Source organism: Schistocerca piceifrons, chromosome 2, assembly GCF_021461385.2.
Source record: "Schistocerca piceifrons isolate TAMUIC-IGC-003096 chromosome 2, iqSchPice1.1, whole genome shotgun sequence".
Taxonomy (NCBI): Eukaryota; Metazoa; Arthropoda; class Insecta; order Orthoptera; family Acrididae; genus Schistocerca; species Schistocerca piceifrons.
This window is the reverse complement of record NC_060139.1, coordinates 404829496-404840871: the sequence shown is the minus strand read 5'-3', so window position 1 is coordinate 404840871 and position 11376 is coordinate 404829496. Positions and strand designations below refer to the sequence as shown.

Genomic DNA, 11376 nt, shown 5'->3' with positions numbered 1-11376 from the left:
TTCTTCAGAAATGCTGTTTTTGCCATTGCCAGTCTACATTTTATATCCTCTCTATTTCGTCTCTCATCAGTTACTTTGCTGCCGAAATAGCAAAACTTATCTATCATATTACGCGACTCATTTCCTAATCTGATTCCCTTAGCGTCACCAAATTTAATTCAACTGCATTCCATATCCTTGTTTTGCTTTTGTTGGTGTTCGTCTTATATCACTCTCTCAAGACATTGTCCATTCCGTTCATCTTCTTTTCCAAGTCCTTTGCTGTCTCTGACAGAATTACAATCACATCGGCAAATCTCGAAGTTTTTACTTTTTTCCATGAACTTTAACTCTTAATTTCTTTTACTGCTTGCTCAATGTACATTTTGAATATCACCATGGATAAGCTCAACCCTAAGTCACTCGCTTGTCAACCACTGTTTCCCTTCCATGCTCCTCGACTCTTACAACTGCTGTCTGGTTTTTGTACAAATTTTAGATACGCTTTTGCTCCCTTTATTTTACCCCTGCTACCTTCAAAATTTCGAAGAGAGTATTCCAGTCAAGACTGTCAAAAGCTTTCTCTAAGTCTACAAATGCTATAAATGTAACTTTACCTTTACCTAAACTACCTTCTAAGATAAGTCGCAGAGTCAGTAGTACCTTGCGTATTCCTACATTTCTCCAGACTCCAAACTGATCTTCCCTGAGGTCTGCATCTACTAGTTTTTCCATTCTTCTGCAAAGTATTCGTGTAAGCGTTTGGAACCATGACTTATTAAACTGACAGTTTGGTAATTTTCACATTTGTCGGAACTGAGTTTTTGGAATTGGAATGTCTGGATGATCTCGAAAAGTAGTTCAGTGCACTAATTATAGTTGAAAGTGGGTATTTCGATGACATTGAATGTGGGCAGAGAAAGTATGTAGTTGAAAATATAGTCACCATCGAGTAATTGTTTTTGACAATCAAAAAATTCTTGTATTTAGCACAGGGCTGGAGATGCCTGAAGTACTTGTATTGAATGTAACTCTGGCAGTTACAGATGTGACTAAACGTTCCTAAATAAATACAATAATCAACATAAACTGTATTTTCTTAATTTCCCGTTATTTTTTAACGTCCATTGTAATATCACCTGTCAGAATTATCTTGGGGAGCCTAATAGTGCCATCATAGTGTTTCAACCAAATTGGGTCGTAAATTGTAGCCATAAATACAACAGCTCAAGTCGTCTACAGGCAGAGGGAAGCGGATGGTGGAGTGGGAAGGGGTGACAGGTGTGGACTGTTCATATATCACTGGCCGAGAAATCTCTTTGGTCAGTTACCCTTGTCGTATCGGTATCACAGCAAAAACCGGATTGGGGGACGGATTGTTATAATTATATCATTTGAGTACAGATCATACCATTCCAATGGGAAATGTTGGTCCTCAGGGATCTTTGAAGGAACTGTTGTTTGAATGAAAAGCGCCTTTGTCTCATGTTTACTGGGTTTAGAGAACCGGCATGCAACGAAGAACGTACAACTGTTTTACTGTTACAGAGTATATTTTAATAAAGTAATAACGGAAATAAGAGAGGTTATGGTACCCACTGAGGTGCATTCCGTCATTTTTCTTCTCTCCATGAGTTTGCGAAGTACCTTACGATATAAGTGGCTCAAATTTTATGTAAGTAGGACCAAATGACGGAAGTCTTTCCCAAGTCGAACACGTATTAGGGAAATTTTCATAAAATATATTTTTGCCTACCTAATTAAAACGGTGTGGTTCTATGCCACAAGGTAAGTATGCACTCCTTTAATTTATATTTGGTCATTCGCAGTAACTCGTGCAATGCTATGAAATGTTACCACTATTACAACAGATTTCCACTGACAGCTTAAAAACGTAGTTGAAACAAATTCTATAAATTAATTTATTTCTTATTATCTTCTTCTCTCGGTCTCTGACTAGATGTTACATATTATGTCAGCCTTGCTGCGGTAAGTCCACATCAACATTAATACGAGGTCTAGCACTGTGACAGATCGACTGCATGGGACACACTCATATTTAATGTGAGACTCTGAACTACTATCATTTCGTTACCAGAAAAGCACGACTTCGATCTCAACTAAAATTTTCCAAAATGGATGAGTCCTCCGTAATTACCTGCCATCTTCTTAAACATTTCATTAAGACACACGGAGCATGCTCCTGGCTTACTTCTAGTTTACCTCTATATGGTCATCACAGCTTTGGAATTTAGTCTGTCAAGCAGACTCGTTGCTGTGTATCGACAATTCTTTTTCTGAAATCCACTGTTGCAAAACTTTTATTCTTATGGGAAACTAGAGTTTTTCCTGTAAGTGGAATATTGCTCTGTAAATACCGCTTAAAGGGGATGTATACTAAGTAGAAGAAGAAGAGCGTGTGATCTACAGAGGCGACTATCCATGGAGTGGAAGTTACTGGGGGTCAAATGGCCCCTGGCTCCCTACAAATATCTGCTTCCGCACAATAAACGGGAAGCACAGCTATCCAGAAGTTCAACTTACCGGAACTGACAGCCGACGACGTCGCGTCAGCATTTTGGACGCAGTTTCGGGATAACATTGGCGCGAAGAGTCGACGTATGATGCCCCGTTTGGCCTGAAGATTAGCTGCTACTATCTGCTGACATTTCATTTCTCACGCTAGGTATTTACTGCCCCATCAGCCATTCTACATGTTAGGGATGCAGCGAACGTGCTAGGATGGACAACGACATCAGTATCTGGCGTACATTGTTATGGCGTCCACCTGCGTCACTATGTACATTACACTTATTTAGAGCTCACATCTCAGGCTGCAAGTGACATAATTAGGGATGGTTGACGAATTAGTAACACAGCTGGTGCCGTATTGCTTTCTATCTAGTCTGTAAAGTCATGTCATTATGTTGACATGCAGAAGGATATCGAAGGTAGTCGGCCATAGCGGACTTAAAGGAATCATTTTAACGTCCAAGTCAAGAAGAAATATGAAAGTGAGATTAGCAGCAGTACAGAACTTGTAACACAACCGGTCCTTACCAGACTGGCAATTGCTGATAATGTTAACTTTCTGTGAAGGGTTTAGCCTGAAGAGTTTAGCCTGACTGTTACGGTAACCTGTGACAAGAAATCTGACTATGATTTCGTAATCGCGAAGTAAGTGAAACAGTAACAACAACAAAGCAAATCGGTTTTGACCTGACGTTCTACTAACACAAAAGTAAACTGTAATTTTATATACATACGGTCGTCACTTTAATCAGTCAGTGCCGTATCAAGTTTTATTCCAAAGCGGAAATAAACTTCACCTAAGAAAATTAACCTCACTTGATACCCTAACTAACCTCTTCTAACACCGTCACTCTCAATATTATATAGTAACTTGCCCTAGGAAACAACACAACAGCCAACCCTTACGCAGAACATAGAAAGGCCGATAAACGCAGCAATATTACACACAGTCTCACAATTAAACTTGCTATGGCAAGTGCAGTATAATGAAATTGAAATTTTTTGAAATTTGTGGTAAGGTCTTATGGGACCAAACTGCTGAGGTCATCGGTCTCTAACCTTACACACTACTTAACTTACGCTAAGGACGATACACACACCCAGGCCAGATAGAGGACTCGAACCTCCGACGGAAGGAGGGGGGGGGGGGGGGGGGGGAGGGGAGCCGCGGGGACCGTGAAGAGACGCCTGAGACCGCACGGCTACACCGCGCTGCGCATTATAATGAACAAATACAGAAGGACATATCAATCTACTAACAAGGTCTGACGGGCAGTAGCATGAACTATTATTTCAATTAACTATCACAAAAAAACGTGTTTTTGAAACAGTACTGATTTCTATGGGCTTCAGATATTTCCACTTGAATCTATACAAATGGGTAATACAGCTATTATTAATAAGGAAAGTTTTGGTACATAAAAATGATTGTACTGGTTGCTGCACTTGCTCAGTCTTTACTTTCTTTTATCACATACGTTAAGTAGCTTATGGGGTACCTTAAAGTGGTATGGTTTGAAGAACCGTCATCAATTGTAAATGATAACACACAACTTTTCTAACAACTTTAAGTATGATGAATAATGCAAAAGTAGTTCAATAGTTAACAACTATTCTGTCATTGCACTCCAGATCAAACCGACTTTGTAAATGTCTAACCAACTTGAAAAACCACTTTAAAACAACATACACAAAGCAACAAACAATTACAAGTTTACAATCCTCTTCAAAGTGAAATAATGCTGCTGTCTTTTTATAACTTGTACGAACAGACAGCTATAAGAACTTTATAATTTTGCAATTGATTATTTTGATAGCAGATTTTTATTTAAAGAAAGGCTCCATACTCCACAAAGTAATAGAAATCTGCAAAATGTTTTACTGCCAAATTTGTCAGTCTAATGAACAGATACTCGGAATTAATTAACTTGGAAAGGATCCTGCCTGCGTGACTGAGTACAATCACGTGTGGGCACACAAGTTAGTAGTTCCACAAAAAGTTATTATTCAATCCATAATACATGGTCCATTGGATTTACATATTTAGATAACAATCCTGGTGAAGATGGTAGAGCTTTTGGCAAACTTCAGTGGTTATAAAATTGGCGGGAGAGCAACCATAGTACTTGATGTTAGCCACCCCCTGATATAACTCTTCTTGGCGTCGCAAATTTAATCAAACAGGGCCAATAATGATACAGTGGTCGGTAGGCCACTTTAAATTCCATTCGAAACTAATTAATATGTTCGCAACCTCTTCTTGCCTCAATTTATACATTCAAATTAACCACAATAGCTGACCAAAACTGCCGCTCACCACTCGCCACAAAGGATTCGAGCGCCTTGCGCGCCAAGTCCACCTTTTCGAGTCTCGCCAAACTACTTCCATAACGAAGGGGTGAGACTACAGTTTTTACATCTGACTTCCCTACTGATGGAACAGTAAAATAGACATAGTTTTATAAGTTATCACACATTCACTGAGTATTACGTATAAAACCAGAGGTACAGTTACAAGATTATTTCTTAAAACGCAAAATTATTAACACACGTGTTACATAGTTACACAATCAAAGATCTTGATTCTGCAGAAACACCAGCGTACAATGTCAGCAGAGAACTTATACGAAATACACATAAATCTATCGATTATTGGCGTTACAAACTGACTCTTCCTCTATGTAGCTTTACAAGACTAATAACAATATTTCACAATCAACAACTATATTTAATTCTATTTACTAAACTCCCAGTGGAACGCAAGTACGATCCAGGAACAGATGTTGACTGAAGTAAGTGAATACAATGAAGTAGCTGAAACAAATAGTTCATAAATACGTTTCGTCTGTACAGAGAAACAGGACGCAGCAAATATTCGAGATTGTAATGGAACAAACGAAGAAAGCTTACAATATCGACTCGGGTACAGTTTGTGTAGTGCAATGAGTAATGACGTTACAGCGCGAATGTCATGATTCTGACCCTTGCAGTGACCTTACAGCTCGTAGAACGCGGATAAACATTACTTGCTAGCTGCACGATGTGACTGCCTGAAGCAGTGTCAATTCGTGTTCAGTACTGCTAGTATTTCAGTGCACGTTATGTTGTTGGACATTACGGCAATGGCATTCCATAGAGGGTATACATTGGGTGTGTCAGGAGAAACCTTTATTGTTCAGGGATATGGCAGGAAAGGTAGAAGCAAAATTCTAATAAACATGGGCTCTAAAATACGTACCTTAAGAGCTATGAGCACTTCTTCATCTCCGATACTGTGAAACAAGTCATTCCTATCTCAAGCTCTTTTGAATTCCACATTTTCAGTGATGATAGTATGGAGCAAAACAAGTAAAAAAGTATACCGTTAACGTAGGCTCCAAAGTGCGTGCCTCTGGTCATTGACCATTCCTCCTAGGAGACGCTATATGCCTACATAGCTCTTCCTTAGAATCGTCAAGCGCGTTTTCTCTGGTGTTTCAGCAGATACTTGCAATTTACGTTTTTCAGTGCGTAGTTACACTCAACCCAAACAAACACCGCTCACCTCGTCTTTCATGCGACGCCCACTGTCGACAGAAAGCGAAGGTTTACTTCTCTTTACAAACAAAATGGTTCCTGAAACGGAACTTTACATGCTCACTTGATAGGGAGGTTCCAAGTTAATGTAGTGCGATATTTGTTACATCGATTTATGTTAAGAGGGACAGAAAAACGATGAGACTAACCAGTACCCAAGGAGCGACTGAGCAGCGGTCCTTCATGGAGATGTCGGTCAGCGCAAGCAAGGGCAGCGCTGTTACTGTTGGAGTACTGGTTAGCTTTCCTGTTTTGCTGACCCTGATAACACATGTCGATAAAACGAATATTGCACTAGACAAATTTGGAACAACTCTTTCGAAGACGCACGTAAAATTCCGGTTTAAAACTCATTTTGTTTGCAACGGGGAACAAATCGTCGCGTTTCGTCGAAGCTGGGTGTTGTAAGAAAGACGTGACGAGCAGTATTTGTTTGGGCTTACTCCAGCTTGAGACAAAATGTGCCTCACGACCCTAAGGAGGTATAAAAGAATGCAACACCCACTAGATCATTTATTTGACAAGTGACGTGACGGGTAGTTCATCATTGCAGGATTCAGACCAAAAGAGAGATACGTGTCAAAGTGAAGGGTACCCAAAGAGTCGCATTAGCATACGTTGTTCCACCCTTCTGGCGGTAGCCCAAGCGTGTATTCTCGCATGTAAATGATCATAAACGTGCCGAGTGGCACCTCGCGTGAGATTGACCCAAGCATCTGGCACGTTTTATTGCAATTTGACAATGGTTCTCGCAAACCCTGGAGAAGGAGTACGTACCCACTTAACCACGGTCCTATTGCCGAGCAACCTGGTGATCTTCCTGGTCAGGGCAAGTGTTCTAAAAAGAGCACGTCGTGTCGCTGCAGTCATATGTAGTTGTGCTTTGTCCTGCTGAAAAGCACATTCCCGATCCCCCCAATTCCCCCCCCCCCCCCGCCCCACCGTTCGCAGGAACACCGAATGTGTCCGCGACTTGTCAGTGATAGCTCCCCACACCATGAACCCCGGCTGCAGCCTGTGTGTCATGAGCGAATACACTCCGGAATAGGCCACTCACCGGGTCTACGCCATACATGTGTGCTTCCATCAATCTCATGCAGAGTCCACTCTCATCGCTGAGGAGCACAGAGTTCCATTCAACCCTCCAGTCGACTCTCTCACTACACCAGAGTAGCAGTGCTTTCGGTGTTTTGGTCAGAGGCGCACAACATCTAAGTCTTGTTGCAACCAGGTTTCCGATGGTTCTTGGTGATGCAGCAGGTGCAAAATGCGACTGAGCTTCTTCAGTAGATAATATTCGGTTGGCCACCGCTCCTCCCACAATGCGGCGACCCTGATGAGCGTCTGCACTACGTGGACCTCCAGACCTGCTCTATGGGCGTTGGAAAGTTCAACAGCCCACTGCTGAAACCAGCGTCACACCACCGATACACTGTGTTCAACAAGTGTAGCAGTCCATCCATCCGTTCATCCGGCTTCCCGCAGGCCCACAATCCGATCAAGCTCAAATGGCTGAAGTTGTTCAACTGGAGAAATACGTACTCGTCGGCGGGGCATGGTTGTACCCTTGTTCCAAAGACTGCCTGCAGAGTCAAGACAGAGAGCGTATAGACAAGCCTCCTCCCCGTCTCTAATGACCTCGTTGTCGACGGGACGTTAAACACTAACCACCACCACCACAAGCCTCCTGAGTGCCATCTGATCGACAATGATCACGACAAATGAGTCACTAACACTACAACACTGTAAGGTGTCAGGCAAATCCAACACCTTCCACGAAAATCCTTACATGATAAGCAAATCCGGCAGTATGTCACATAGCTCCGAATAAATCGTGACATTAAATTAACCAAAGTAATACGAGTAACGAGTGAGCAAATGGAATACCACAGACTAACACAAGAATGCCTAAATGCATGTCATACCTTCCCACAGTGAGACAGACGCAGTTCCGAGGGGAGAAACGAGAACAGAAGCCGAGAGCAGAACCGTGTTAAGCTGGAAGGCCCTACGATAAGGGACGGACACCCACGTCGCCAGCTAACCGCTGGGATCACACCCCAGCCCACGTTAAAAGCTAGAGCCCTCCAGAAGAACAGTACAGATCTTACGATAACACAAAAAGGCCAACCCAGTCGGAAGTTTTAGCGTGAGACTTTTTCGCGTCTCTTTTACGTCAGGACCACCCCCCAGCCCATGGTAAAATATAGAGCCCTCCAGAAGAACAGTATAGATCTTACGATAACACTAAAAGGACCACATCAGCTGCAAGTTTTAGCGTGAGACTTTTTCGAGTCTCTGTTACGCTACAAACTTTAAAAACATTCCCCCACCACAAAAAGTATAACGTTTCTCATTGGATGGACAGAATTTTTGTAGGCGGAGCTTAAGGTTAACATTGAGACCCTGATTGGTCAGATGAAAACACAGCCAGATGGTTTTTTTAAACCAACTTCGGTAAATTGTAGTAAGGAGAAGTTAGGAGAGACTTGCTTACGAGACGGGGAGGTGAGCGGAGCTGTGCTGCCCGCCGCCCCCTGACGCACACCGACAAGGTAATGAACGCACGCGATGCCGCATAACAGCGCATAAAGTTTCACTCAAAACTGCAGAAGTCTCATCTGCTACACCCCCTTTTTGCGTAATATTATGTGTCGATCGTCAATTAAAGCTCATGGTGTTCATATCTGCCACTTGAAGTAAAAATCTGAAACGCGATGATTTTTCCGTTATATAGTTATTGAGAGGCCACATCAGCCACTGTAATTTCCGACAAGTTAGATAAGTAATTAAAGATAATTGAGGGTCACTGTAGACCATTTTGATAGTTTTCTCTTTTGTGAAACTTAATTTAAACCTAGATTATAGATGTGATATGGCATAGGTCATCCTTCGATCCATTGTAGAACTTGGAAACCCATTCAGGGAATACCCGTTCACATTTTTGTTGAACGCAGTTGGTATTTACCATCCTGTATTAAAACATTTCCTTTTATCAATAGTGCAATTTATAAACAATGTTTTGTGAGTAGAATAAAATTTCCAATGGCAAACTTAACTGCTTTTTCGACGTTATTTTACCAGCTAACTAAAAATAGGAAAGCCTTGAACCCCATCCACTAAATTTAGTTAGTATTAAGATTCTTTTACAGGGAGTGCAGTGGAGCTGACGCTGAAACCATTATGTATTTGGTTATATCATCGCAAGTCTCACTGAACTCTTCTGAACTCTACATGTCATGTGTGGTCTGACGTCTCCTTACCGGCAACAGGTACCAGGTTCAAACTAGTCAATTCCCTAAAAACACGCTCAGAGAGTCGTTGCGCGAAAGTGGTAGGGAGACACGACTTAGAACAACAGACACCACGCAGAATGTTAGACCATGCGTCTGGCCCGACAACTACCATCTGTGTTCAAAATCTGTTAATTCTAGTCGTCTGGCCATAATCATGTCGGAAGCCTCAGTACTTTGTTCGGTACTTCTTGGAAGTACTCGGTACAGCACGACATTTCATTTAGTATTCCGGTGTGGCAGTTTTTGGTTGGCACAACTCCCTGAATTCAGCAGAATCGTGCTGTCAGTGCTGTTTAATCTCCTCTATTTGTCCGTCTCATGAAATCTGGACACAAGTACAGTGGCTGTTGCACAAAAAGACAGAGTCCTAGAGATCTGTCATCGCAATCCCTTAAAATGAATGGGAATGACAGAAGAGAGGGATGAGAATTCCCAAGCGACAGGCACTGCATATTTGCTATGAAACGAAATTACCATACCACGCAGAAAGAATTTGATTTAGTTGACAAGAAAGAGCAAAGAATTACAAAGATCAACAGACGGGATTCATTGTTTGGTTCTTCAAAAATCACTTTGTGCTAGAGTTGCGGACCTGGAGCACGTGAAGAAACTGGCGGTACGAAGAGTAAAATTTCTGAAGTCGCACGCATTATCTCATTCTCAGCTGCAATAGTTTTCAGTGGAACTGAGCGATGAGTATGGAGACTTCATATATTACTGCAACGTACGTTGTTTAAGTCAAGGAGGCACGGCTGGGCGATTTTTCGATTTAAAATTCGCTATTGTCGAATTTATAAAGGAAAAAAATAGTGCAGAAACGAAAAGTGTAACATCCGGAATGCAGTGCAGAATTCGCATTTTAAGTGAACTTGACTGCACGTTGCCCATAGTGCAAGATAACTTATTTCTGATTGGATGGGGATGCATTTGAAAACAAAATGGCGTGTAGAATGGATATGTTCTGACAAAGACAGTCCTTAAGCGCACTGGCGTAAAAGAAAACGTGAGGTTTCAAGAATTCAAACGATGGTTTTATGAACATTTTGAGGACACTACCAGTCTACATATCTGATTCCGAGACCGTTTGTCGTTTCAGTTGAAAGAGCTCCCGTTCATTTGCAGAAGTAACTGATTGACTTGCATGACAAAGCTTTTTACATTACCGCTGTTCAGGACATCGACATTGCTTTCTTCACGTAGTTTCCAAGTCACCATAATGAGGTTAAAAAATGCTACAATATTTGTATCAACATGTTTGTGTAAAAGACCTTTTTTCAAGTTTGAACCTAATAAGTCACGATTATGTGTCAACTCGAGTGCAAAACCCTGTGAAATGGTATGCGTCTGCCAGTTTGCTGACAGTCTACACAAGATAAAAATTATATTGTCATCAGCGCTCCAAAAACAATTTAATAATACTGAAAATTTGTTGTGACTGTGATCTGTGTTGTTAACTCCTCCTGAACAGGTCATGAAGGCCCAAAGGTACAGACCGGCCCCCGTGTCATCCTCAGCCCACAGGCGTCACTGGATGCGGATATGGAGGGGCATGTGGTCAGCACACCGCTCTCCCGGCCGTATGTCAGTTTCCGAGACCGGAGCCGCTACTTTTCAATCATGTAGCTCCTCAGTTTGCCTCACGACGGTTGAGTGCACCCCGCTTGCAAACAGCTTTCGGCAGACCGGATGGTCACCCATCCAAGTGCTAGCCCAACCCGACAGCGCTTAACTTCGGTGATCTGACGGGAACCGGTGTTACCACTGCGGCAAGGCCGTTGCCCATCTGTGTTGTTGAAAAATGTGGAATATAAAAACAAGTCGTATGCAGCGTGACTGCACTGTCACTTAAATGTGGCGGAGTTTCCCTCTGCCCCCTTCTCGCGCTCAGATAGCTTGGCATGGTGGTGGGGGAAATCTGCCAGCCAGACTGAGCGCTTTGGCACTCATGCTGGGGCATGGCCCGTGGGCCTAAATCTTGGTTGCCCCTGATCTA

The 11376-nt window shown here is 42.3% G+C and overlaps 1 pseudogene; it reads right to left on the bottom strand.

Annotated features, from left to right (window-relative positions):
- Positions 1–11045: 11045 nt before the first annotated feature.
- LOC124778877 lies at positions 11046–11163 on the bottom strand (annotated as a pseudogene).
- Positions 11164–11376: the final 213 nt, after the last annotated feature.